General features: G+C 44.2%; 1 protein-coding gene across 6 annotated transcripts in view; it reads left to right on the plus strand.

The window, feature by feature from the left end:
• The window catches only part of NT5C3A (5'-nucleotidase, cytosolic IIIA), a 236,780-nt gene that overhangs the window by 132,201 nt on the left and 78,933 nt on the right, over window positions 1-25,646 (plus strand). The window contains exon 1 of one of the 6 annotated variants that reach the window (XM_063922545.1): window positions 3,421-4,325. The exons of the other annotated variants lie outside the window; for them this stretch is intronic. The gene's annotated coding sequence lies outside the window, so the exon portion shown is untranslated. Of the gene's footprint in view, window positions 1-3,420; window positions 4,326-25,646 lie in introns of those variants that run through there. 6 annotated transcript variants of the gene reach the window in all.

A 25,646-nucleotide genomic window follows, 5' to 3' on the forward strand; every position in this document is an offset into this window, starting at 1 on the left:
TACAAAATATATTATCTGGTCAGTGTTGCTGAGCAAGTGCAAAAATTCTGAGATTGTGTGTCTTAAATCGGCAAATAGTGTTCACTTGAAAATAGTGCTAAGGATACATACAAGTAAATAATAAACTACACAATACACCAAAGTATAGAAACACAGAATCTCAAATTAATGTAATTGCCAGACAGCTGCTGCTTGTTGTGTGCACATAGGCAGTGAGCAAGAAAGTGATTGTATCTCTGCAATACTCATGAAGGGTTAAATAGTGCAGTACAGTAGGTATCTGCTTGGGATCCGGTCTGAAGATCGACAGTATCTAGGTCGACAATGTTGAGGTCGACCACTATAGGCCGACAGTCACTAGGTCGACATGGATGGAAGGTCGACAGGGTTTCTAGGTCGACAGGTCTAAAGGTCGACATGAGTTTTTCACATTTTTTCTTTTTTTGAATTTTTTCATACTTAACGATCCACGTGGACTACGATTGAAACGGTAATCTGTGCCAAGCGAAGCGAAGGCACCATGCCCGAAGCATGGCGAGCGAAGCGGTGCACTAATTTGGGATCCCGGTCACACTACGAAGAAAACGACACCAAAAAAAATAAAAATCCTCATGTCGACCTTTAGACCTGTCGACCTAGCACATGTCGACCTAGAACCCCTGTCGACCTTCCATCCATGTCGACCTAGTGACTCGACCTATTGTGGTCGACCTAAACATTGTCGACCTAGATACTGTCAATTTGATGAACCACACCCATCTGATTTTGAGTTAAACCTTTGTGGCTGGTCCTGATAAATATAGAGCAGTATCCACCATGATGCCAAACCCCAATCAAAGTACCTTTAATGTAAGCCTTGGAAACGTAGGAGAATGGAGATTAGTAGAATATACTTAGATATTGTATCAACACAAATAGAGCGCTATGTGAAAATGTTAAGTCATGAAATTAATGTACATTATGTGTTAATATACTGCACAATCACTTATACAATGAAAACAACTTATAACTAACTCAGTGAGGACCCAACTGCAAAATACCAACAAAAACTTACATTGCAATTAGAAGAAGGCCTAGCATTCGGGATCCTGACACTGAAAAAACATGAATATCTCAAAATGAAAGATCCTAAGGTACCAGGTGTTTTATCACTACATATGGATAAGCTGAAACCACCTGGCTGACCCATAGTGTCCAGAGTCAGATCCATTAGCTCAGTCATCTCAATATATATGGATCATTTTTTACAAGAATTGGTTATCCAACAAAACCGCTATCTAAAATACACAAACCAAATATTACAATTCATGGATAGTTTCAAATGGAAGGACTCTTATATACTAGAATTTTATATACCTGGCGCCGATCAAAATGTTCGTTTAAACGGAGTACCCGCAGCTCTCACTTGAGGGAGTTACTCATCTCCCTTAGATTAAAAAAAAAAAAAAAAAAGTCAAAGTGCGGTATTCAATTAAAATATTTCGTTTTTATTTTAAATTAGACATGTATACAGATATATCTCTTAAAAAACATAAACCTAAAATATATTTATGATGTTAATTATACACTCGTAGCACATGAATGAGGCAGTTTTGCATGAGTCTCTTCACAGATCTAGATTTTATATCTATGTGTAAAAAAAATGTGAAAACTAAAAATCTCTAGTCTGCAATTATACGCATGCAAGAGAACCTTTCCAAGAGCATTATACACTCACGGTACATGAATGAGGCAGTTTTGCATGAGTCTTTTAACAGAGCTGGAGTTTATATCTATGTGTGCAGAGAATTTGAAACTATCAATCTCTAATTAAATAGATATAAACTCCAGATCTGTGAAAAGACTCATGCAAAACTGCCTCATTCATGTGCCGCAAGTGTGTAATTGTCCTGGAAAGGTTCTCTTGCATGCGTTTAATTGCAGACTAGAGATTTTTAGTTTTCACATTCTTTTTACACATAGGGGTCGATTCAATTCGGCAACTTATGAATAGCGCCGGGAATTAGCTATTCATAAATTGCCGAATTGAATCGACCCCATAGATACAAAATCTAGATCTGTGAAGAGACTCATGCAAAACTGCCTCATTCATGTGCCATGAGTGTATAATTAACATCATAAATATATTTTAGGTTTATGGTTTTTAAGAGATATATATCTGTATACATGTCTAATTTAAAATAAAAAGGAAATATTTTTAATTGAATACCAGCGTTTTCAGACTCTTTTTTTTTTCTCTTACAGTGATTTAACAGTGATATGAAGTCCTTATGTACGTATATCAGCCACAGCAAAGAATGTGAACAGACAGAAAATTTGTCAATGAAAACTGAAATACCAACACAACAAGTCAACTTCATTGTGAGCAATATAGAGTTTCTATTGAATCATAATTACTTTTGGTATCGGAGTGACTACTACAAGCAAATTAAAGGAACAGCTATGGGCACACCATTTGCACCAAGCAATGCAAATTTTTGTATCAAAATTGGAGGACAACTGGATCTGGAAAAACATCTATCTGGAGAACTTCATCTGCTGGAAACGTTATATAGATGACGTGTTTTTCATCTGGGACGGACCAAAAGCTTAACTAGAAGATATATTAACACTAACCAGATTGGTTTGGGAATTTACATCCTGTAGCAGTAATAAATCCGTGCTCCTTTTAAACCTCGTAATTTTCATCAGAAAGGAAGCCTTAACAACAAGAATTCTCCTATAAAGGAAGTCATCGGAAATAATGCCTAAGCACTGTAACCACCAGAAGAAGTGGGTTCAAAATATCACAAGTGGACAAAGTAAAAGAGTTCAAGCACAGAGATGAATGATTTTAAACGACAGAGTAAAGAACGCACACAAAAATATTTGGAAAAGGCTACAAAGAGGACAAGTTGCTTAACAAATAGAAGACACCGCAAAACTAGATGGAAAAGAACACCTCAAATACAAACAAAAAAAGCAGAAAGTCACAATAACACAGTTCAACAGAAATCATAGTAAAATAGAGGGTCTTTTTCAAAATCACTAGCATATCCTGCATCTAGATGAAGATCTTAAGCAATTTATTGGAGACAAGACAAAGTTTATATATACTAAGAAAGAAATTTTAAAACAAAAACGAACAATGAGCTAAACATATATTCCTATAAAAAAATCTGAACAGTTTAAAATAGAGAGTTCTTTCATTGCCTCAACTGTAAAGGATGCTAGAATCAAAGAATTGCTGGCACAGAAAGCATTGAAAATTTTAAATCTAATCAAGATCGAAGAGTATACACCAGGCATGTCCAAACTGAGGCCCTCCAGCTGTTGAGAAACTACACATCCCAGCATGCCCTGACACAGCTTTAGCATTCTCTGACAGCAAAACTGTGTCAGGGCATGCTGGGATATGTAGTTTCACAGTAGCTGTAGGGCCGCGGTTTGGACATGCCTGGTATACACAATAAGCGATCGAATCGCCTGTGATACAGAGGGAACTGTGTATTTACTAGAATGTCCATGTGGACAACAGTACATTGGATGAATGAAAAGAAAAATCAAAGTATGCATAGCAGAGCATATATGTAACATCAAAAAAGACCTGAGCGCACACAGCGTTTCTCAATACTTTCTCGAAAAACACTGCAAATACACGAGTGGAATGAAATTTCTTGGTATCCAAAAAGTTTCAGCGAATTGGAGGGGAGGTGACATCTTGAATGCCTAAAATAAATGCAAAATAAAGTAGATCTACAACATGAAAACTTTAAAACCTAGAGCCTTAAATATTGAAATAGAGCTTAATTCATTTTTGAGACCCTGATAAATCCTATATATAAAACATACTGTAATACACTACATTATATTTTTCAAAGTGATTCATTAGACACTAGCGCTTGGAATTTTTAAGGGAGAATCTCCGCATGAGGTTCCTCCTTTTTGTGACCTCTCTTCCATTTTAGAGGTCCATTTAAAAAAAAAAAAAATTCTGAAGAAATAAAAAGGAATCCTGTCCAACATTGAGTCATTCTTAATAAAGTGTCCCCAGCGGTGTGAAATGCATTGAATACAGACTGTAGCGGAGACTCCTCCATATACTAGAGCCATAGCAGGTGTCATCACTATCCGACTACCAGTCGCACTGCTCCACAACTCCTGCACAGCTGCGATTGTGCTCACTCAGTAGCAAGCACATCTGACAAGCTGCTCTGTATCTGGCCGCGGTCACCCTGTAACATCACCATAGTGCAAGGCACCACACAGCCTGGCCAACAGCCAGATACACTGTGCCCACCATCCAGCCGGAGCCATCCCACAGCATCGCCATCACTGAAGAGGAGGTAAGATGGGGGCAGCTTAGGGACAATTCTTCCCTATGTATATCTGTTGCAGTGTTATTCCCGGGTTGAATACCGGGTCAATGGAACTCGTATGAAAGGGGTATAACGTTTATGCCACAGGCTGTGTTTGAAAAATGATAGGAGCTAGTTGGCTGGTCATTTATCTCTTGTTGAATCACTAATAAAAGTGCTTATACTATCACCATATCCTTTGTTGGATTGGAAGCCTCTCCCCTCCTCACGTTATTTCATCAATGTTAAACCAGGAAAGAGACAAAGTGCATATAGTGAAGCACAATTTTTAATAAAACTTTCTAACACAATTAAAACATAAATATGGACAGTCACCGCAGGATAGCCTTAAAAAACTGCAAAGTAGACAATTACCGGCTTTCCTCAAGAACTGGCAACGGACAGTTCTTAAAAATATGTTTAAGAACAAGGCGCTTGTAACAATGTATAAAATGTGTTGCAACAATTAATTGTTGCAATGCTGTAGTGCAATACCTGTAATAAAAAGGAGTTAGCAAATGTTTACAGCCCCTTTTGGATTTTTTGTTATTGGTCCTGCCGGATTTATGTATTGCCGGCTCTTAGCTCCGTTAAAGTCTCTGTGCAGGGTGGAAGGAAATTCCTATCTGTCCCTATGCTACCCACCTTGTACTTGGTAGTGGTGGGGCGGATCTTCACTCCTGGCGGCTAGCTGTTAATTCTCCGCAAACAGCTGTTCGTTTTAGCCGTGTCTCCCGTGTGCCGAGCTGTGCGGCTGCGGACGCTCGGGACCCCGGCTTGTGAGGACGGACGGAGGATGTCTTCTTCTGTGCGCTCTGTGTGGCTGAGTGTGCACGGACCGTGTGGCTGCCACACGGTCCGTGCACTCTCAGCCACACAGAGCGCACAGAAGAAGACATCCTCCGTCCGTCCTCACAAGCCGGGGTCCCGAGCGTCCGCAGCCGCACAGCTCGGCACACGGGAGACACGGCTAAAACGAACAGCTGTTTGCGGAGAATTAACAGCTAGCCGCCAGGAGTGAAGATCCGCCCCACCACTACCAAGTACAAGGTGGGTAGCATAGGGACAGATAGGAATTTCCTTCCACCCTGCACAGAGACTTTAACGGAGCTAAGAGCCGGCAATACATAAATCCGGCAGGACCAATAACAAAAAAATCCAAAAGGGGCTGTAAACATTTGCTAACTCCTTTTTATTACAGGTATTGCACTACAGCATTGCAACAATTAATTGTTGCAACACATTTTATACATTGTTACAAGCGCCTTGTTCTTAAACATATTTTTAGTATCTATTTTTTCTTGCTCAGGGCTGCTCAGACACAAAAAAAATCCCGGTAACAGCGCGGTTTTTCTTATTTTTAAACGGACAGTTCTTAATAAGCATAACATTTAGCCCCAAGATCAACCACAGCATGCTCCAGGTCTTCAATGGTCAGCCGTCATCCCCGTCTGCAGTCGCTTCCGGAAACCTTCTGCTCAACACCAACGCGTTTCAACACGATTTTCCTGTGTCTTTTTCAAGGTATGTGATCCAAAGTGAATGTCCATACGGACTCTGGTCCTTTTTAAACTCCCTGCAGCCAATCACATTCCTCATATACATCTGATTTGTTTCTCTTAATTGCACTACAAATCCCACAAGTCCCCTCTTCCGATCACTAACATCATACATATACATTGCAGATCATTTGTCCCGCAGCGGGCGTGGCCGATTCCTAAACATCACTGATGCCTACAAGTCCCATGAGTCTCCGCCGCACCCGTCGCGTCACTTCCTATTCCGGATATCAATCTATTGTTATAGTGATCTCCTCATTATATCCGATACATAACTCCAGAGTCTCTTCTCCTGCGGCGGGCATGGCCAACTCCTGTATTGGTGTTGAGCAGGAGGTTTCCAGAAGCGACTGCAGACGGGGATGCCAGATGACCATTCAAGACCTGGAGCATGCTGTGATTGATCCTGGGGCTACATGTTATGCTTATTAAGAACTGTTCGTTGCCAGTTCTTAAGGAAAGCTAATAATTGTCTACTTTGCAGTTGTTTAAGGATATCCTGCAGTGACTGTCCAGATTTATGTTTTAATTGTATTTTAGAAAGTTTTATTAAAAATTGTTCTTCACTATATGCACTTTTTTGTCTCTCTCCTGGTTGAACATTGATGAAATATCCAGAGGAGGGGAAAGGCTTCCAATCCAACAAAGGATATGGTGATCGTGTAAGCGCTTTTATAAGTGATATCTCATTTCTGTGTTTTTACATATTGGTGTTAGTGAAAGGGTGAGAGTGCCTTCAAGTAGATTGTCACATATTTTCTCTGACGTCCTAGTGGATGCTGGGAACTCCGTAAGGACCATGGGGATAGCGGCTCCGCAGGAGACTGGGCACATCTAAAGAAAGCTTTAGGATCACCTGGTGTGCACTGGCTCCTCCCCCTATGACCCTCCTCCAAGCCTCAGTTAGATTTCTGTGCCCGACGAGAAGGGTGCACACTAGGGGCTCTCCTGAGCTCTCTGTGAAAGTTTTAGTTTAGGTTTATTATTTTCAGTGAGACCTGCTGGCAACAGGCTCACTGCATCGAGGGACTAAGGGGAGAAGAAGCGAACTCACCTGCGTGCAGAGTGGATTGGGCTTCTTAGGCTACTGGACATTAGCTCCAGAGGGACGATCACAGGTTCAGCCTGGATGGGTCACCGGAGCCGCGCCGCCGTCCCCCTTACAGAGCCAGAAAAGCGAAGAGGTCCGGAAAAATCGGCGGCAGAAGACGATCCTGTCTTCAGATAAGGTAGCGCACAGCACCGCAGCTGTGCGCCATTGCTCTCAGCACACTTCACACTCCGGTCACTGAGGGTGCAGGGCGCTGGGGGGGGCAGCGCCCTGAGACGCAATAAATCGATATAAAAACCTTATATGGCTAAAATAAATGCATCACATATAACTCCTGGGCTATATGGATGCATTTAACCCCTGCCAAAACATACAGAAAAAGGATGATAAGGACGCCGAGAAAGGGGCGGAGCCTATCTCCTCAGCACACTGGCGCCATTTTCCCTCACAGCTCAGTTGGAGGGAAGCTCCCTGGCTCTCCCCTGCAGTCACACTACAGAAAGGGGTTAAAAAAAGAGAGGGGGGCACAAGTTAGGCGCAGTATATAACAATACAGCAGCTATAAAGGGAAAAACACTTATATAAGGTTATCCCTGTATATATATAGCGCTCTGGTGTGTGCTGGCAAACTCTCCCTCTGTCTCCCCAAAGGGCTAGTGGGGTCCTGTCCTCTATCAGAGCATTCCCTGTGTGTGTGCTGTGTGTCGGTACGTTGGTGTCGACATGTATGAGGAGAAAAATGATGAGGAGACGGAGTAGAGTGTCTGAAATAGTGTTGTCACCCCCTAGGGGGTCGACACCTGAGTGGATGTACTGTTGAAATTGCGTGACAGTGTCAGCTTTGTATTAAAGACAGTGGTTGACATGAGACAGCCGGCTACTCAGCTTGTGCATGTCCAGACGTCTCATACAGGGGCCCTAAAGCGCCCGTTACCTCAGATACAGACGCCGACAAGGGTACTGACTCCTGTGTCGACGGTGAAGAGACAACCGTGATTTCCAATAAGGCCACACATTGCATGATTGAGGCAATGGAAAAAGTTTACACTTTTCTGATAATATGAATACCACCAAAAAAATGGGGTATTATGTTTGGTGAGGAAAAACTTCCTGTAGTTTTCCTGAATCTGAGAAATAAAATGAGGTGTGTGATGATGCGTGGGTTTCCCCCCGATAACAATTGATAATTTCAAAAAAGTTATGGGCAGTATACCTTTTCCCGCCAGAGGTTAGGGTGCGTTGGGAAACACCCCCTAGGGTGGATAAAGCGCTCACACGCTTGTAAAAACAAGGGCTCTACCCTCTCCTGAGATGGCCGCCCTTAAGGATCCTGCTGATAGAAAGCAGGAGCGTATCCTAAAATGTATTTACACACATACTGGTGTTATACTGCGACCAGCAATCGCCTCAGCCTGGATGTGCAGTGCTGGGTTGGCGTGGTCGGATTCCCTGACTGGAAATATGATATCCTAGATAAGGACAGTATATTATTGCCTATAGAGCAATTAAAAGATGCATTTCTATATATGCATGATGCACAGCGGAATATTTGCCGACTGGCATCAAGTATAAGTGCGTTGTCCAATTATTCCAGTAAAGTGGTCAGGTGATGCGGATTCCAAACGGCATTTGGAAGTATTGCCTTAAAAGAGGGGCTGTACCCCAGGTCGCCTCTCAAAATAAGACGCCGTATTATCAGGCGCAGTCCTGGTTGGCAAGCGGACAAAAGGGTTCCTCTTTTCTGCTCGTGACAGAGGGAGAGGAAAATGGCTGCAGAGATCAGCCAGTTCCAAGGAACAGAAACCCTTTTCCGCCTATGCCAAGCCCTCAGTATGACGCTAGGGCTTTACAAGTTCAGGCACGGTGGGGTCCCGTTCTCAATTAATTTCAGTGCGCAGTGGGCTCACTCGCAAGTAGACCCCTGGATCCTTCAGATAATATTTCAGGGGTACAAATTGGAATTCGAGACGTATTCCCCTCGCCGTTTCCAAAAGTCTGTTTTACCGACGTCTCCCGCTGACAGGGAGGCAGTTTTGGAAGCCATTCACAAGCTGTATTCCCAGCAGGTGATAATCAAGGTACCCCTCCTGCAACAGGGAACGGGGTATTATTCCACACTATTGTGGTACCGAAGCCAGACGGCTCGGTGAGACCGATTTTAAACTCTAAAATCTAAAATCTTTGAACACTTGCATACAGAGGTTCAAATTCAAATTTGAGTCACTCAGAGCAGTGATTGCAAACCTGGAAGAAGGGGTCTACATGATGTCTCGGGACATCAAGGATGCTTACCTTCATGTCAAAATTTACCCTTCTCACCAAGGGTATTTCAGGTTATGGTACAGAACTGTATCAGTTCGGACGCTGCCGTAGGGATGGTCCACGGCACCCCGGGTCTTTACTGAAGTAATGACCGAAATGATGATATTCCTTCGAAGGAAGGGAATTTTAGTTATCCTTTACTTGAACGATTCCCTGATAAGGGTAAGATCCAGGGAACAGTTGGAGATCGGTGTAGCACTATATCAGGTAGTGTTGTGGCAGCACGATTGGATTTTCAATATTCCAAAATCGCAGCTGGTTCCGACGACTTGTCTTCTGTTCCTAGGGATGATTCTGGACATAGTCCAGAAAGAAGGTGCTTCTCCCGGAGGAGAAAGCCAGGGAGTTATCCGAGCTAGTCAGGAACCTCCTAAAACCGAACCAAGTCCCAGTGCATCAATGCACAAGGGTTCTGGGTAAAAATGGTGGCTTCCTACGAAGCAATCCCATTCGGCAGATTCCACGCACAGTGGAACCTACTGGACAAATGATCCGGGTCGCATCTTCAGATGCTTCAGCGGATAACCCTGTCACCAGGGACAAAGGTAATCCCTCCTGTGGTGGTTGCAGAGTGCTCATCTTCTAGAGGGCCGCAGATTCGGCATTCGGGACTGGGTCCTGGTGGCCACGGATGCCAGCCTGCGAGGCTGGGGAGCAGTCACACAGGGAAGGAATTTCCAGGGCTTATGGTCAAGCCTGGAGACATCTCTTCATATAAACATTCTGGAACTAAGGGCCATTTACAATGCCCTAAGTCAAGCGAAACCCCTGCTTCAGGGTCAGGCGGTATTGATCCAATCGGACAACATCACGTCAGTCGCCCACGTAAACAGACAGGGCGGCGCGAGAAGCAGGAGGGCAATGGCAGAGGCTGCAAGGATTTTCGCTGGGCGGAAAATCATGTGATAGCACTGTCAGCAGTGTTCATTCCGGGAGTGGACAACTGGGAAGCAGACTTCCTCAGCAGACACGACCTTCACCCGGGAGAGTGGAGACTTCACTCAGAAGTCTTCCACCTGATTGTAAACCGTTGGGAAAAACCAAAGGTGGACATAATGGCGTCCCGTCTAAACAAAAAACTAGACAGATATTGCGCCAGGTCAAGGGACCCTCAGGCAATAGCGGTGGACGCTCTGGTAACGCCGTGGGTGTACCAGTCAGTGTATGTGTTCCCTCCTCTGCCTCTCATACCAAAAGTACTGAGAATAATAAGAAGGAGAGGAGTAAGAACTATACTTGTGGTTCCGGATTGGCCAAGAAGGACTTGGTATCTGGAACTTCAAGAGATGCTCACGGACGAACCGTGGCCTCTATCTCTAAGAAAGGACCTGCTCCAGCAGGGGCCTTGTCTGTTCCAAGACTTACCGCGGCTGCGTTGGACGGCATGGCGGTTTGAACGCCGGATCCTGAAGGAAAAAGGCATTCCGGATGAAGTCATCCCTACCCTGGTCAAGGCCAGGAAGGACGTAACCACAAAACATTATCACCGCATTTGGCGAAAATTTGTTGCGTGGGGTGAGGCCAAGAAGGCCCCTACAGAGGAATTTCAACTGGGTCGTTTCCTCCATTTCCTGCAAACAGGACTGTCTATGGGCCAAAAATTGGGGTCCATTAAGGTTCAAATTTCGGCCCTGTTGATTTTCTTCCAAAAAGAACTGGCTTCAGTGCCTGAAGTTCAGACATTTGTAAAAGGGGTACTGCATATACAGCCTCCTTTTGTGCCTCCAGTGGCACCTTGGGATCTCAATGTTGTGTTGAGTTTCCTAAAGTCACATTGGTTTGAACCACTCACCACTGTGGACTTAAAATATCTCACATGGAAGTGACGAGTTAGCCCTGGCTTCAGCCAGGCGTGTGTCAGAATTGGCGGCTTTATCATATAAAAGCCCTTACTTAATATTTCATTCTGACAGGGCAGAATTGAGGACTTGTCCTCAATTTCTACCTAAGGTGGTTTCTGCATTTCACATGAACCAACCTATTGTGGTACCTGCGGCTACTAAGGACTTGGAGGATTCCAAGTTGCTTGACGTGGTCAGGGCCCTGAAAATATATGTTTCCAGGACGGCTGGAGTCAGAAAATCTGACTCGCTGTTTATCCTGTATGCACCCAACAAACTGGGTGCTCCTGCTTCTAAGCAGACGATTGCTCGTTGGAGTTGTAGTACAATTCAGCTTGCACATTCTGTGGCAGGCCTGCCACAGCCAAAAATCTGTAAATGCCCACTCCACAAGGAAGGTGGGATCATCTTGGGCAGCTGCCCGAGGGGTCTCGGCTTTACAACTTGCCGAGCAGTTACTTGGTCAGGAGCAAATACGTTTGTAAAATTCTACAAATTTGATACCCTGGCTGAGGAGGACCTGGAGTTCTCTCATTCGGTGCTGCAGAGTCATCCGCACTCTCCCGCCCGTTTGGGAGCTTTGGTATAATCCCCATGGTCCTTACGGAGTTCCCAGCATCCACTAGGACGTCAGAGAAAATAAGAATTTACTTACCGATAATTCTATTTCTCGTAGTCCGTAGTGGATGCTGGGCGCCCATCCCAAGTGCGGATTGTCTGCAATACTGGTACATAATTATTGTTACCAAAAAAATTCGGGTTATTGTTGTAGTGAGCCATCTTTTCTGGAGGCTCCTCTATTATCATGCTGTTAACTGGGTTCAGATCACAAGTTGTACAGTGTGATTGGTGTGGCTGGTATGAGTCTTACCCGGGATTCAAAATCCTTCCTTATTGTGTACGCTCGTCCGGGCACAGTATCCTAACTGAGGCTTGGAGGAGGGTCATAGGGGGAGGAGCCAGTGCACACCAGGTGATCCTAAAGCTTTCTTTAGATGTGCCCAGTCTCCTGCGGAGCCGCTATCCCCATGGTCCTTACGGAGTTCCCAGCATCCACTACGGACTACGAGAAATAGAATTATCGGTAAGTAAATTCTTATTTAAGCTGCTAATTAGTGCACCTGTGGATTTCCTACAAACTTTGTTTCACATTTATCTCTTGTTATCCATGTCCACTTTCTCTTGTTAATGTTTAATACATTTGGGCCCTTGTTTCTCTCATTTAGGGGTAAATTTACTAGGTAGGAGGTTGTTTTTTTTTTTTTTTAGAACTTGTGATGTTGCTCGTAACAACCAGATTCTACTTAACATTAATCTAACTGCTTCTAGAAGATAATAGAATCTTATTGGTTGCTATGGGCAACATCACCAGTTCTAAAAAACAAAACAAAAACCTCCAACCTTAGTAAATTTACCCTTTAGAGGCAGTTAAAGGGAGTTTTCTAAAGCGATGGACAATGAATTGTTTTGCTGGGCACGAGTGTTGTGGGCTCCCATTACTTATCATGCATATCGTGCCCACATGAACAAAGTATTTCAAATCATAACTTTATTCGATTATACAAGGAACAGCCCTGGGTTTTAGCAGGTGTTACTTTAATCAGACAAGTATACTTTGTTTAAATGCAGTTTATTGGTATCACTCCTCTCAGTCAAAGTATTGTGCTTCTAGTAAGTTACAGATAAAATATTTTGTGTGTTACGGAGAAAAGTTATTTTCCTAGACTAGTAAGATGTGTTTCTCTATCAGCTATGTAATCATTATTTTTCAGAATAGCTGGTGAAGTGTGGTGAAATTATTTCTGCATCTTGTAGCATGACTGTTATTTGGAAAGAACACCTTGGTTTTAAAATGGACGACTCCTTTTTTTTTTTTTTATAATTAAAGCGGCATGTACTGAGAGCCATGCTTTGTAGTTTTTTGTTTTTTTTCTTCTTAGAATGGAATTGTTGTTAACTTTCAACTTACTAAAGCGTTATACTTCATAACACACTACAGAAGGTCTTTTAAGGACAGCAGTATGATGGGGAGGGACATGGCAGTAGAACAGTGCACATTCCTCTGTTCTTTAAATTGTTAGTACATACTTCCCACAGTGTTCAAGCGTGCAAAACCATCATGGTTAATTATTGCTCATTGCTGCTTACAACTAAAAGTAGTAAAAGGAAGATTCAGTAATTAATTGGATCCTAAAGTTATTTCAGACCTACATGACAACTTTGATTTGCAAACATATACTTAGTGTTAGGTATGCATAGGACATCATCTCTATTGTTTTATCTGCTAAAGTGATTTTTTATGTATGTTTTTCTTTTGTTATGGATATATACAGCTTACTATATTTTCACTTACAGAATTTTATATAATTTAGTTTGCATCTCTTATTAATGATTTATATATTGTGGTGTATGTTACGACAGGACAACTCCCATCTTTTCACTTCATTTTCAAACCACCATATACAGTAGGGTGCCAACTTACAGAGCACGTAGAATCCGTATTTGAGTTTACTAGATTTGGACAGTTTATCTGAATGTTAAGAGCAAGGGCCAATAGTTGGGAGCAAGCAATCTTTGCAGTTCAAATAGTGTTTTCTATGTGTGAGACGTGGCAGATGTAACACTGGCACAAAGCAAGTAATGATACAAATGGGTATGAGACAGTTTTTAGCAATTGTTTTTAGTGTTCCATGCCCTACAGATAAATAATTCAAGCACTTTTAATTAATCATTAATCTGGTTAATAACTTACTCTTTCTTAATTTATTTTTTTAAATCCACTGGTGGGGTGACCGCTTTAACTAAATTTACTTAAATGCTTTCATGGGTATAGAGTTTGTTTTTCTCTGACGTCCTAAGTGGATGCTGGGACTCCGTAAGGACCATGGGGATTAGCGGCTCCGCAGGAGACTGGGCACAACTAAAGAAAGCTTTAGGACTACCTGGTGTGCACTGGCTCCTCCCACTAAGACCCTCCTCCAGGCCTCAGTTAGATTCTTGTGCCCGGCTGAGCTGGATGCACACTAGGGGCTCTCCTGAGCTCCTAGAAAGAAAGTATATTTAGGTTTTTTATTTTACAGTGAGATCTGCTGGCAACAGACTCACTGCAGCGAGGGACTAAGGGGAGAAGAAGCGAACCTACCTAACAGGTGGTAGTTTGGGCTTCTTAGGCTACTGGACACCATTAGCTCCTGAGGGATCGACCGCAGGACCCGACCTTGGTGTTCGTTCCCGGAGCCGCGCCGCCGCCCCCCTTACAGAGCCAGAAGCATGAAGAGTCCGGAAAATCGGCGGCAGAAGACTTCGTCTTCACCAAGGTAGCGCACAGCACTGCAGCTGTGCGCCATTGCTCCTCATGTACACCTCACACTCCGGTCACTGATGGGTGCAGGGCGCTGGGGGGGGGGGGGCGCCCTGAGGGCAATATATGACACCTTGGCTGGCAAATCTACATCATATATAGTCCTAGAGGCTATATAGATGTAAAATTACCCCTGCCAGTATTCCAGAAAAAGCGGGAGAAAGTCAGTTGAAAAAGGGGCGGGGCTTCTCCCTCAGCACACTGGCGCCATTTTCTCTTCACAGTGCAGCTGGAAGACAGCTCCCCAGGCTCTCCCCTGTAGTTTTCAGGCTCAAAGGGTTAAAAAGAGAGGGGGGGCACTAAATTTAGGCGCAATATATGTATACAAGCAGCTATTTGGGGAAAAATCACTCAGTTATAGTGTTAATCCCTGCATTATATAGCGCTCTGGTGTGTGCTGGCATACTCTCTCTCTGTCTCCCCAAAGGACTTTGTGGGGTCCTGTCCTCAGTCAGAGCATTCCCTGTGTGTGTGCGGTGTGTCGGTACGGCTGTGTCGACATGTTGGATGAGGAAGGTTACGTGGAGGCGGAGCAGAGGCCGATAAATGGGATGTCGCCCCCTGTGGGGCCGACACCAGAGTGGATGGGTAGATGGAAGGTATTAACCGACAGTGTCAACTCCTTACATAAAAGGCTGGATGACGTAACAGCTGTGGGACAGCCGGCTTCTCAGCCCGCGCCTGCCCAGGCGTCTCAAAGGCCATCAGGGGCTCAAAAAACGCCCGTTACCTCAGATGGCAGACACAGATGTCGACACGGAGTCTGACTCCAGTGGCGACGAGGTTGAGACATATACACAATCCACTAGGAACATCCGTTACATAATCTCGGCAATGAAAAATGTGTTACGCATTTTCTGACATGAACCCAAGTACCACATAAAAGGGGTTTTATTTTTGGGGAGAAAAAGCAGGCAGTGTTTTGTTCCCCCATCAGATGAATGAATGGTTTCCCCCGATAAGAAACTGGTAATTTCTAAAAAGTTACTGATGGCGTACCCTTTCCCGCCAGAGGATAGGTCACGTTAGGAGATATCCCTTAGGGTGGATAAGGCGCTCACACGTTTGTCAAAAGGTGGCACTGCCGTCTTAGGATACGGCCACCTTGAAGGAACCTGCTGATAAAAAGCAGGAGGCGATCCTGAAGTCTGTATTTACACACTCAGGTTATATACTGAGACCTGCAATTGCCTCAGCATAAATAGGGCTGCTGCAGCGTGGTCTGATACCTTGTCAGATAATATTAATACGCTAAGACAGGGATAATATTTTGCTAACATTGAGCATATTTAAGACGTTGTCTTATATATAAAGGATGCACAGAGGGATATTTGCCGGCTGGCATCCAGAATTAATGCAATGTCCATTCTGCCAGGAGGGTATTAGAAACCCGGCAGTGGACACGTGATGCTGCCTGTAAAAGGCACATGGAGATTCTGCCTTATAAGGGTGAGGAATTGTTTGGGGATGGTCTCTGGGACCTCGTATCCACAGCAACAGCTGGGAAGAAATTTTTTTACCTCAGGTTTCCTCACAGCCTAAGAAAGCACCGTATTTTCAGGTACAGTCCTTTCGGCTTCAGAAAAGCAAGCGGGTCAAAGGCGCTTCCTTTCTGCACAGAGACAAGGGAAGAAGAAATGAGCTGCACCAGCAGCCAGTTCCCAGGATCAAAAATCTTCCCCCGCTTCCTCTGAGTCCACCGCATGACGTTGGGGCTCCACAGGTGGAGACAGGTGCGGTAGGGGCGCGTCTCGGGAACTTCAGGGACCAGTGGGCTTGCCCACAGGTGGATCCCTAGGTTCTGCAAATAGTATCACAGGGATACAGGCTGGAGTTCGAGGCGACTCCCCCTCGCCGTTACCTCACATCAGCCTTGCCGGCTGCCCTCGGAGAAAGGTAGTACTGTCGGCAATTCACAAGCTGTACTTCCAGCAGGTGAAAGCAAGGTACCCCTCCTTCAACAAGGCCGGGGTTACTATTCCAAAATGTTGTGGTACCGAAACCAGACGGTTCGGTGAGACCCATTCTAAAATTGAAAGCCTTGAACACTTATATACGAAGGTTCAAGTTCAAAATGGAATCGCTCAGGGCGATTATTGCAAGCCTGGAGAATTTCATGGTATCACTGGACATCAAGGATGATTACCTGCATGTCCCTATTTACCCTCTTCACCAGGAGTACCTCAAAATTGTGGTACAGGATTGTCATTACCAATTCCAGACGTTGCCGTTGGTCTGTCCCCGGCACCGAGGTATTTACTAAGGTAATGACCGAAATAATTATCCCGTACTTGGACGATCTCTTTATAAAGGCGAGGTCCAGGGAGCAGTTGTTCGTCGGAGTAGCACTATCTCGGGAAGTGCTATAACAGCACGGCTGGATTCTGAATATTCCAAAGTCGCAGCTGGTTCCTACGACGCGTCTACTGTTCCTGGGTATGGTTCTGGACACAGAACAGGATAAAAAGGGTTTCTCCCGGAGGAGAAGTCCAAGGAGTTGTCGTCTCTAGACAGAGACCTCCTAATACGTATACAGGTGTCGGTGCATCAATGCACGCGAGCCCTGGGAAAGATGGTAGCTTCTTACGAAGAAATTCCATTCGCCAGGTCCCATGCAAGGATTTTCCAGTGGGATCTGTTGGACAAGTGGTCCGGGTCGCATCTTCAGATGCATCGGCGGATAACCCTGTCTCCAAGGGTCAGGGTGTCGCTGTTGTGGTGGCTGCAGAGTGCTCATCTTCTAGGGGGCCGCAGATTCGGCATACAGGACTGGGTCCTGGTGACCACGGATGCCAGCCTTCGAGGCTGGGGGGGGCAGTCACACAGGGAAGGAACTTCCAAGGCTATGGAAAAGTCAGGAGACTTCCCTACACATAAATATTCTGGAACTGAGGGCCATTTACAATGCCCTAAGTCAGGCTAGACCCTTGCTTCAACACCGGCCGGTGCTGATCCAGTCAGACAACATCACGGCGGTCGCTCATGTAAACCGACAGGGCGGCACAAGAAGCAGGATGGCGATGGCAGAAGCCACAAGGATTCTCAGATGGGCGGAAAATCATGTGTTAGCACTGTCAGCAGTGTTCATTCCCGGAGTGGACAACTAAGAAACCTCCACCCGGGAGAGTGGGGACTTCATCCAGAAGTCTTCCAAATGATTGTACACCGTTGGGAAAGGCCACAGGTGGACATGATGGCGTCCCGCCTCAACTAAAAGTTACAAAGATATTGCGCCAGGTCAAGGACCCTCAGGCGATAGCTGTGGACGCTCTGGTAACACCGTGGGTGTACCAGTCGGTGTATGTGTTCCCTTCTCTGCCTCTCTTACCCAGGGTAATGAGAATAATAAGAAGGAGAGGAGTAAGAACTATACTCATTGTACCGGGTTGGCCAAGAAGAGCTTGGTAACCAGAACTCCAAGAAATGATCTCAGAGGACCCATGGCCTCTGCCGCTCAGACAGGACCTGCTGCAGCAGGGGGCCTGTCTGTTCCAAGACGTACCGCGGCTGCGTTGACGGCATGGCGGTTGAACGCCGGTTCCTGAAGGAAAAGGGAATTCCGGAGGAAGTTATCTCTACGCTATTTGAAGCTAGGAAAGAAGTGAACGCAAACCATTATCAGAAAACAAATGTGAATGGAACAGAGAATAGCGCTTGGTGGAGACCGAAGCAGCCTTGGTGTATTCTGGTGACTCCCAATCACCTAAATGGCTAATGGACAACAGATATTTGCGGAGTACACCGTTGGCGCTCCCACCCTTTGAACAAAAGTCACGTCGAAATCTTGATAAATAGTCCCAAAATAAGTCCTATGTTTCACTTGTAGGATTCTTCTTTCTAAATGTTCTTCTCCAGAAATTAATTCAAGATTTTTCTTGTATGGAGATATTCGTCATAGAGAGAAGAAATACCACATATAGTGTAGTAATTTGAATAAAAAGTGGGTTTATTAAAGTGCAGAAAATTCTCGTATCCAATAAAAGTGGCAAATTCACATTATAATAAAATTGGAACCGTACCGTGTCGGGCTCCCAGCATGGAGCAATGAAAAGAGTAAAATTGGAAGGTTCCGGAATTCCTCCCTCCTCCCTTCACGCAAAACACCGGCCGCAGGACCTGGCGGCACTGAATGATCCATCTACCTGCATTTTGAATAATAGGAGAACCCTACCAGGTCCTGCGGCCGGTATTTATCAAGATTTCGACGTGACTTTTGTTCAAAGGGTGGGAGCGCCAACGGTGTACTCAGCAAATATCTGTTGTCCATTAGCAAACCATTATCACCGCATATGGCGGAAATATGTTGCGTACTGTGAGGCCAGGAAGGCCCCAAAGGAGAAATTTCAGCTAGGTCGATTTCTGCACTTCCTACAGTCAGAGGTGACTATGGGCCTAAAATTGGGTTCCATTAAGGTCCAGATTTCGGCTCTATCGATTTTCTTCCAAAATTGAACTGGCTTCACTGCCTGAAGTTCAGACTTTTGTTAAGGGAGTGCTGCATAGTCAGCCCCCGTTTGTGCCTCCAGTGGCACCGTGGGATCTCAACGTGGTGTTGGATTTCCTGAAGTCGCATTGGGTTGAGCCACTTAAATCCGTGGAGCTACAATTCCTCACGTGGAAAGTGGTCATTCTGTGGGCCTTGGCGTCGGCCAGGCGTGTATCAGAATTGGCGGCTTTGTCATACAAAAGCCCTTATCTGTATTTTATATGGATAAGGCGGAATTGAGGACTCGTTCCCAATTCCTTCCTAAGGTGGTAGAATTTTTTAATGTGAACCAACCTATTGTGGTGCCTGCGGCTACTTGGGACTTGGAGGATTCCAAGTTACTGGATGTAGTCAGGGCCCTGAAAAGTATATGTTTCCAGGACAGCTGGAGTCAGGAAAACTGACTCGCTATTTCTCCTGTATGCACCCAACAAGCTGGGTGCTCCTGCTTCTAAGCAGACGATTGCTCGCTGGATCTGTAGCACGATTCAACTTGCACATTCTGCGGCTGGACTGCCGCACCCTAATTCTGTAAAAGCCCATTCCACGAGAAAAGTGGGCTCTTCTTGGGCGGCTGCCCGAGGGGTCTCGGCTTTACAACTTTGCCGAGCTGATACTTGGTCGGGTTAAAACATTTTTGTAAGAGTCTACAAGTTTGATACCCTGGCTGAGGAGGACCTAGAGTTTGCTCATTCGGTGCTGCAGAGTCATCCGCACTCTCCCGCCCGTTTGGGAGCTTTGGTATAATCCCCATGGTCCTTACGGAGTCCCAGCATCCACTTAGGACGTCAGAGAAAATAAGATTTTACTCACCGGTAAATCTATTTCTCGTAGTCCGTAGTGGATGCTGGGCGCCCATCCCAAGTGCGGATTGTCTGCAATACTTGTTTATAGTTATTGCCTAACTAAAGGGTTATTGTTGAGCCATCTGTTGAGAGGCTCAGTTATATTTCATACTGTTAACTGGGTATAGTATCACGAGTTATACGGTGTGATTGGTGTGGCTGGTATGAGTCTTACCCGGGATTCAAAATCCTTCCTTATTGTGTCAGCTCTTCCGGGCACAGTATCCTAACTGAGGTCTGGAGGAGGGTCTTAGTGGGAGGAGCCAGTGCACACCAGGTAGTCCTAAAGCTTTCTTTAGTTGTGCCCAGTCTCCTGCGGAGCCGCTAATCCCCATGGTCCTTACGGAGTCCCAGCATCCACTACGGACTACGAGAAATAGATTTACCGGTGAGTAAAATCTTATTTTAATCTTACTTTTTAAAAAAATATTTATTACTTTTCAAAAATCCGAAACTGTTTACAGCATCACATAAATAGAGTACAGCGTAACTGAATCAAGACAGAACAGTACAAAAAAAATGCATGCAATATATAGACCATAGGATCACGTGAAAGCATACGACAGACAATAAAATAGAGCCACAGATCCGTGATCCTACTGAGTACATAACACATGAGGACATTAGTAATACGAAAAGGGGGGGGGGGGGGGGGGGGAGAAGAGTGGAAGTAAAAAGGGGGGGGGGGATGAATAATCAACCAAAACTGCAGTGTTATGAGATCAATTTGAGTAGCAAAGAACGTAATATCCTGTACAGGGTCGACCTATACACTAAACCAAGTTAAGTACAAGAAAGTCATAGGAATGTCTAGGTGGAGGATACTAACCTCTGTCGGGTTATATTCCTGTATAAATACCAGGAGGTGGTTTCGAATACCTTCAATATTTTGGACTGCATATCAGAATCAAGCGAATTGGCACCCCTCCCATTCACCCTCAGGTGTTTTAATTAGCTGGGTTCCTGCTTTTCAGATCACACATTGATAAGGCCCTATTTAGAGGTAAGTCCTGAATAACTGTATAGAATGTGATAGTATTAAGAATGTTAGGGAACCATGTGATGAAGTCACCTGGCCGCGGTATATGGGCCCGCATATTTGCGCAAGTGTGTGCTAAGAACTTCAATTATTCTCCATGTTAATTGTGAGGGTTTATTTAAATTATTTTTACTATCAGTGTTCTTAGTGCTAGGAGTGTGCATCTGCATCTCTCTTCTTCCAGCATAGTATTAGAAGCATCAGCATGATAGCACCTCTTGATATCTTTAGCAATAGGGTGTGCAGTCCAGGTCCCCCCACCCCCTTTTTTTTTAAGCGAATCTATGTAAGGTCCCCATTTCCCATAAAAGGAGACTACTCCTTTTTCCAAAGCTGGCATAATAGCCTGCCTATCCTAATATAGTGTAGTAAGTAACAATGTTTTTACTGCACCCAAAGATGGAGGGGTAGGTACAGTCCAGTTGCATAAAAGAACCTTCTTTGCTAAAGTGACAATTACAGTTAGGAGAGGGATAACAAGCTTCCTATCAGGCCCAAGGTCCCATTCTTTAAATTAGCACATAAGAGAGCTAAAGGGTTTCTTGTAAGGTGTAAGTGAAAAACATCATTAATATAAAATACTAGTTTACCCCAAAACGTCCTTATTTTGGGGCATAACTAAAGATTGTGGAAAAAAAAGTCGCAGTAGGGCGCTTACATTTGAGTCAGTTACCAGAATCATCCGCTACCACATGCTGTCTACGGGCTTGAGAAATGTATGCTCTATTAATTGTCTTAATATGAACATCCTGTAGCCAAGTACAGCGCAGAAATTGGAGTCAGTGTGCAAGGAGATCATCCAGATTGGATAATGTTGGTATATCCACCTTGCAAGACTCTAGAGTCCTTTTCCATGCACGCGAGGGAGAGGTACCAACAAGATCCAAACTAAGGTACTTGGTCTTATACGGGTGAAGCAATAGGAAAGACAGTAAGTTATGGAGTACATCAGGGGAAGTAGAGGCTCTACACTGATATAATGGGCCGGGCATAATGAACAACCTGAAGATACATGTAAAATTGCTTATGGGGGATATCAAAAGTTTCATGTAGGGTTGCTAAATGGTAGGAGAGTTCCTCCCGGGTCAAAGACATCTTTAATATTGGCAATCCCCTTCTTCCTCCAGTGAAGGAACAAGGAGTTATCCAGGCCTGGGGGAAACAGAGGGTTACCCAGGAAGGGAGCATATTTAGAGCAGTGATAAGGCCTAGAGAGAGTTGTGCATATGCCCCACCAAACCATATAAGTGTCACGAAATAACACATTATTCAATATATAGCTACGAATAAGGCGTTTTGGAGAGTGGAGGAGAGGGGCTGCGGAACACGGAGCAAACAGCAGACGCAGTTTGTGGGTGGGTGTAAGTGTGCCGGTCTAAAAACCAATCACTAATATATCTAAAATGCACAGCCCTCGTGAAGGTGAGTATATCACGCAAGCCAAGGCCTCCTTTAGACTTAGGAAGACGAGAAGTAGCTACGGCAGTATGAGGGTGACCTCCTTTCCATAAAAACGAGGTGCACAATTTGGTAAAAGCTTTGATATCTGAGAGGGTCAAACAAATATGGAGCATTTGAATGGGGTAGGACAATTTAGGGAAGGGTACACTCTTTATCAAGGCAATACATCCTAAAAGAGACAAGGGTAACAACTTCCAGGCATCCAGCAAATTAGTCAGTTGGGAAAGAACCATAGTGTAATTAAGGCGATACATGGAAGACAAATGAATCGGGACATTTAATACCCAGATAGTTAAAGTGGGTGTGAGTAATTCTGAAATGGCTATACACAGAGTGGTGTAAATCCGTAGAAGAAATGTTTGCTACTGGCATCAGTTCAGACTTAGAAAGATTAATCTTATATCCTGCAAACGAACCAAAACAAGCTAACAGGGAGAGAGAGTATGGCCGGGATAGAAGAGAGGGGGTTTGCTACAAAGAGAAGCATGTCATCCGCAAATGCGGACAACTTGAGCTCCACAGGTCCAACGGCAATACCACGGAAATGCATCGAAGACCCAAGCGCAATCGCCAGGGGTTCAAATGCAGCCGCAAAAAGCAAGGGCGACATAGGGCACCCCTGGCGAGTGGCCCTACACACATCAAAGGAGGCAGAAAGACAACCATTGCTGGATACCTGGGTTGTCAGGGAGGAATACAAGGTGGACAACAAAGCTGTAAACTAAGAAGGGAAACCAAATGTAGTTAAAGTGTGATACAGATGATCCCACGTGACAAGGTTGAATGCCTTCTTTGCATCCAATGACACAATAGCCCGGGGGACAGAACTAGGTGTCAAGGCAGACGACTGCATCACGAAGATCAACTTATGTATATTGATAGTGGAATGACGACCCCATATGAAACCAGTTTGGTCGGGATCAATAATGGTGGGTAAAATCAATTTCAGTCTATCAGAAAGAATTTTCATAAACTTGTAATCTATATCTAGTAGAGAAATGGGCCTATAAGATGCAGGGAGTAGTGGGCCACGGCCCGATTTGGGGATCACCTTAATGATGGCGGAATTAAAATAATGGGGGAGAAAGTTGTCAGTGAGGATGGAGTTATAGAAAGAGATAAGAGACTGGCAAATCTTATCCTTTAGTATTTAGAAAGATTCACCAGAAAAGCTATCCGGGCTCGGGGCTTTTAATGATGTAAGTTTCTTATTACCGGATATTACATCTTCCAAGGTAATGGGAGCAATTAGCATGTTTGTTTGCTCAGGCGAGATAGTGTGAAGGGTGACATGATCACAAAAAGCCCGCTTCTCGTTGGCATCAATGTGAGGGTCTGAGTACAACTCCTTATAAAAAGTCCCAAACAAATCGGGTATATCCTGTCCTGTAGTAATCATAGCGCCCTCAGGGGACCTAAGTGAAATAATAGAGGCTGGGGTAGTATGAGAGCGAATAAGATTAGAGAGAAGGTGTACAGATTTATTGCCGTGTTTATAAAATCTACAATTCCGAGTAAAGGTATGGTGTGCCGCAAATTGATCCAATACGATATTAAAGTGAGCTTTGACCTTTTTATAAGCTTCCGTAGCGACAGGGGAAGGGCGGGATTTAAAATCATTATATCTGGAAGTAAGCTCCTACTGGGCCTGCAAATAAAGCTGGGTACTATATTTTCTTTTTTCTTTTCTTTCTATATTTAGAGACAAAAGTAATTATTTCACCTCGTAAGACAGATTTAGCAGTTTGCCAATACAGGGAGGGGTTACCCACATGTTCAGCACTCATACCACTTTGCTTCCAGCATATTATGAAATTTAACTTGACTGAATTAGCAAGGAATGCCGTGAAGCGCCACAGCCTATAAGATCCACAATCAATAACTGGAGCCAGACTGAACCATATAAGAGTGTTTTCTGAGAGGCCAATGGGCTCAATGCCAGAATCTTCAATTCTAGTTAACAGATTCAGACGGCAACAGATAGTCTATTCTAGACAAAGTGGCGTGAGCAGCTGACAAACACGGGATGCAACACCCTCCAAATATCCAGCAGCCGGAGGTTAGAGGCCAGCCGAGGGATACCCAGAGAAGGGGGAGTACGAAGGCGGGTTGGGGGGTGTTGTCTAGCCATACGTTCTGAAACCTCCATGTTAAAGTACCCCCAACAATAATGGATGAGTCCAAAATACAGAAAGTTTAGCTAACAACAATTGAAAAAAAAAATGGGTAGAATAAACATTTGGGGCGTAAGGATTACAGAGAAGAAACTTGTCCCCCATGATTTGTATCTCAGTTATGGTAGAAGGGTCGGCGTAATCAGAAATCACTTTTGGGGAAAGTCGTTTACTAATTAAGGTAACAACATCCCTCTTCTTAGAAGAGTATGAAGCCCAGGACATAACAGGTTAACCCATACAATTTACTTTAAGGATCTCAGGGGTAACAAATGCGTTTCCTGCAACATTCTAATATCGACATGTAACTTATGTAAATAAGTAAAAAAAAAAAAATATGCTTAATGGGGGAGTTAATTCCATGAACTAATCTTCAGGGGGGCCATGGCAGAGAGGGCATAAGAATATAGGCATCATTCAGCATAATAAGCATAACAATACACAATAAGAACAGGAAATTAAAAAAAGGTATTATGTGCAACCTGCAGGATAAAGAGAACTGGCAGTAAACAGGTCTCAGTAAGGCATTACAGTGATTGAGAGGAGAGGAACAATTCATTCAGGGGTATAGGAGAAAAAACATAAAAAAAATAGGAATGAAGAACCATGGGGAGGGGGTTCAGTTAGACAACAGCCGTCTTACAGGCCAAGAAATAGGACTAACAGGCAATATACAAGAAACACTTTAATATGAACAGAAAGCATAACACGGAGGAAAGGGCTCAAAGGAGTCGCAGCTAATAAATGCAGTACGCCCTCAATGAAAAAGAAAAAACGGATACGCATAAAAAAAAACAGATAAGGTAATAAGGGTGCATATAACCAGTACGGAATAATCGTCACCACCAACAACATATCAATTAATCATCATAGCAGCATGAGAGAAGAACAGCAAGTCATAATAATAATAATTAAACTTGCAACGGAGCAAATCGATAGAGAAAAATGCAATTTAAGGAAAAGGATATCGGGCACTTATGGGAGCTCAGAAGTAGGCGTGCCAACTGTAGATAAGTGTAAAAATCAACAATAAGGACAGTCACCCCTAAGTGTCAGCGTCGTCAGCGACTTCCTGTAAATATGTGGTGGTAAAAGGGGGGGGGGGGGGGAGGGACCTGGACTGCATATCCTATTATAAAAATATCAAGAGGTGCTATCATGCTGATGCTT

The sequence above is a fragment of the Pseudophryne corroboree genome, chromosome 5, assembly GCF_028390025.1.
Source record: "Pseudophryne corroboree isolate aPseCor3 chromosome 5, aPseCor3.hap2, whole genome shotgun sequence".
NCBI classification, from domain to species: Eukaryota; Metazoa; Chordata; class Amphibia; order Anura; family Myobatrachidae; genus Pseudophryne; species Pseudophryne corroboree.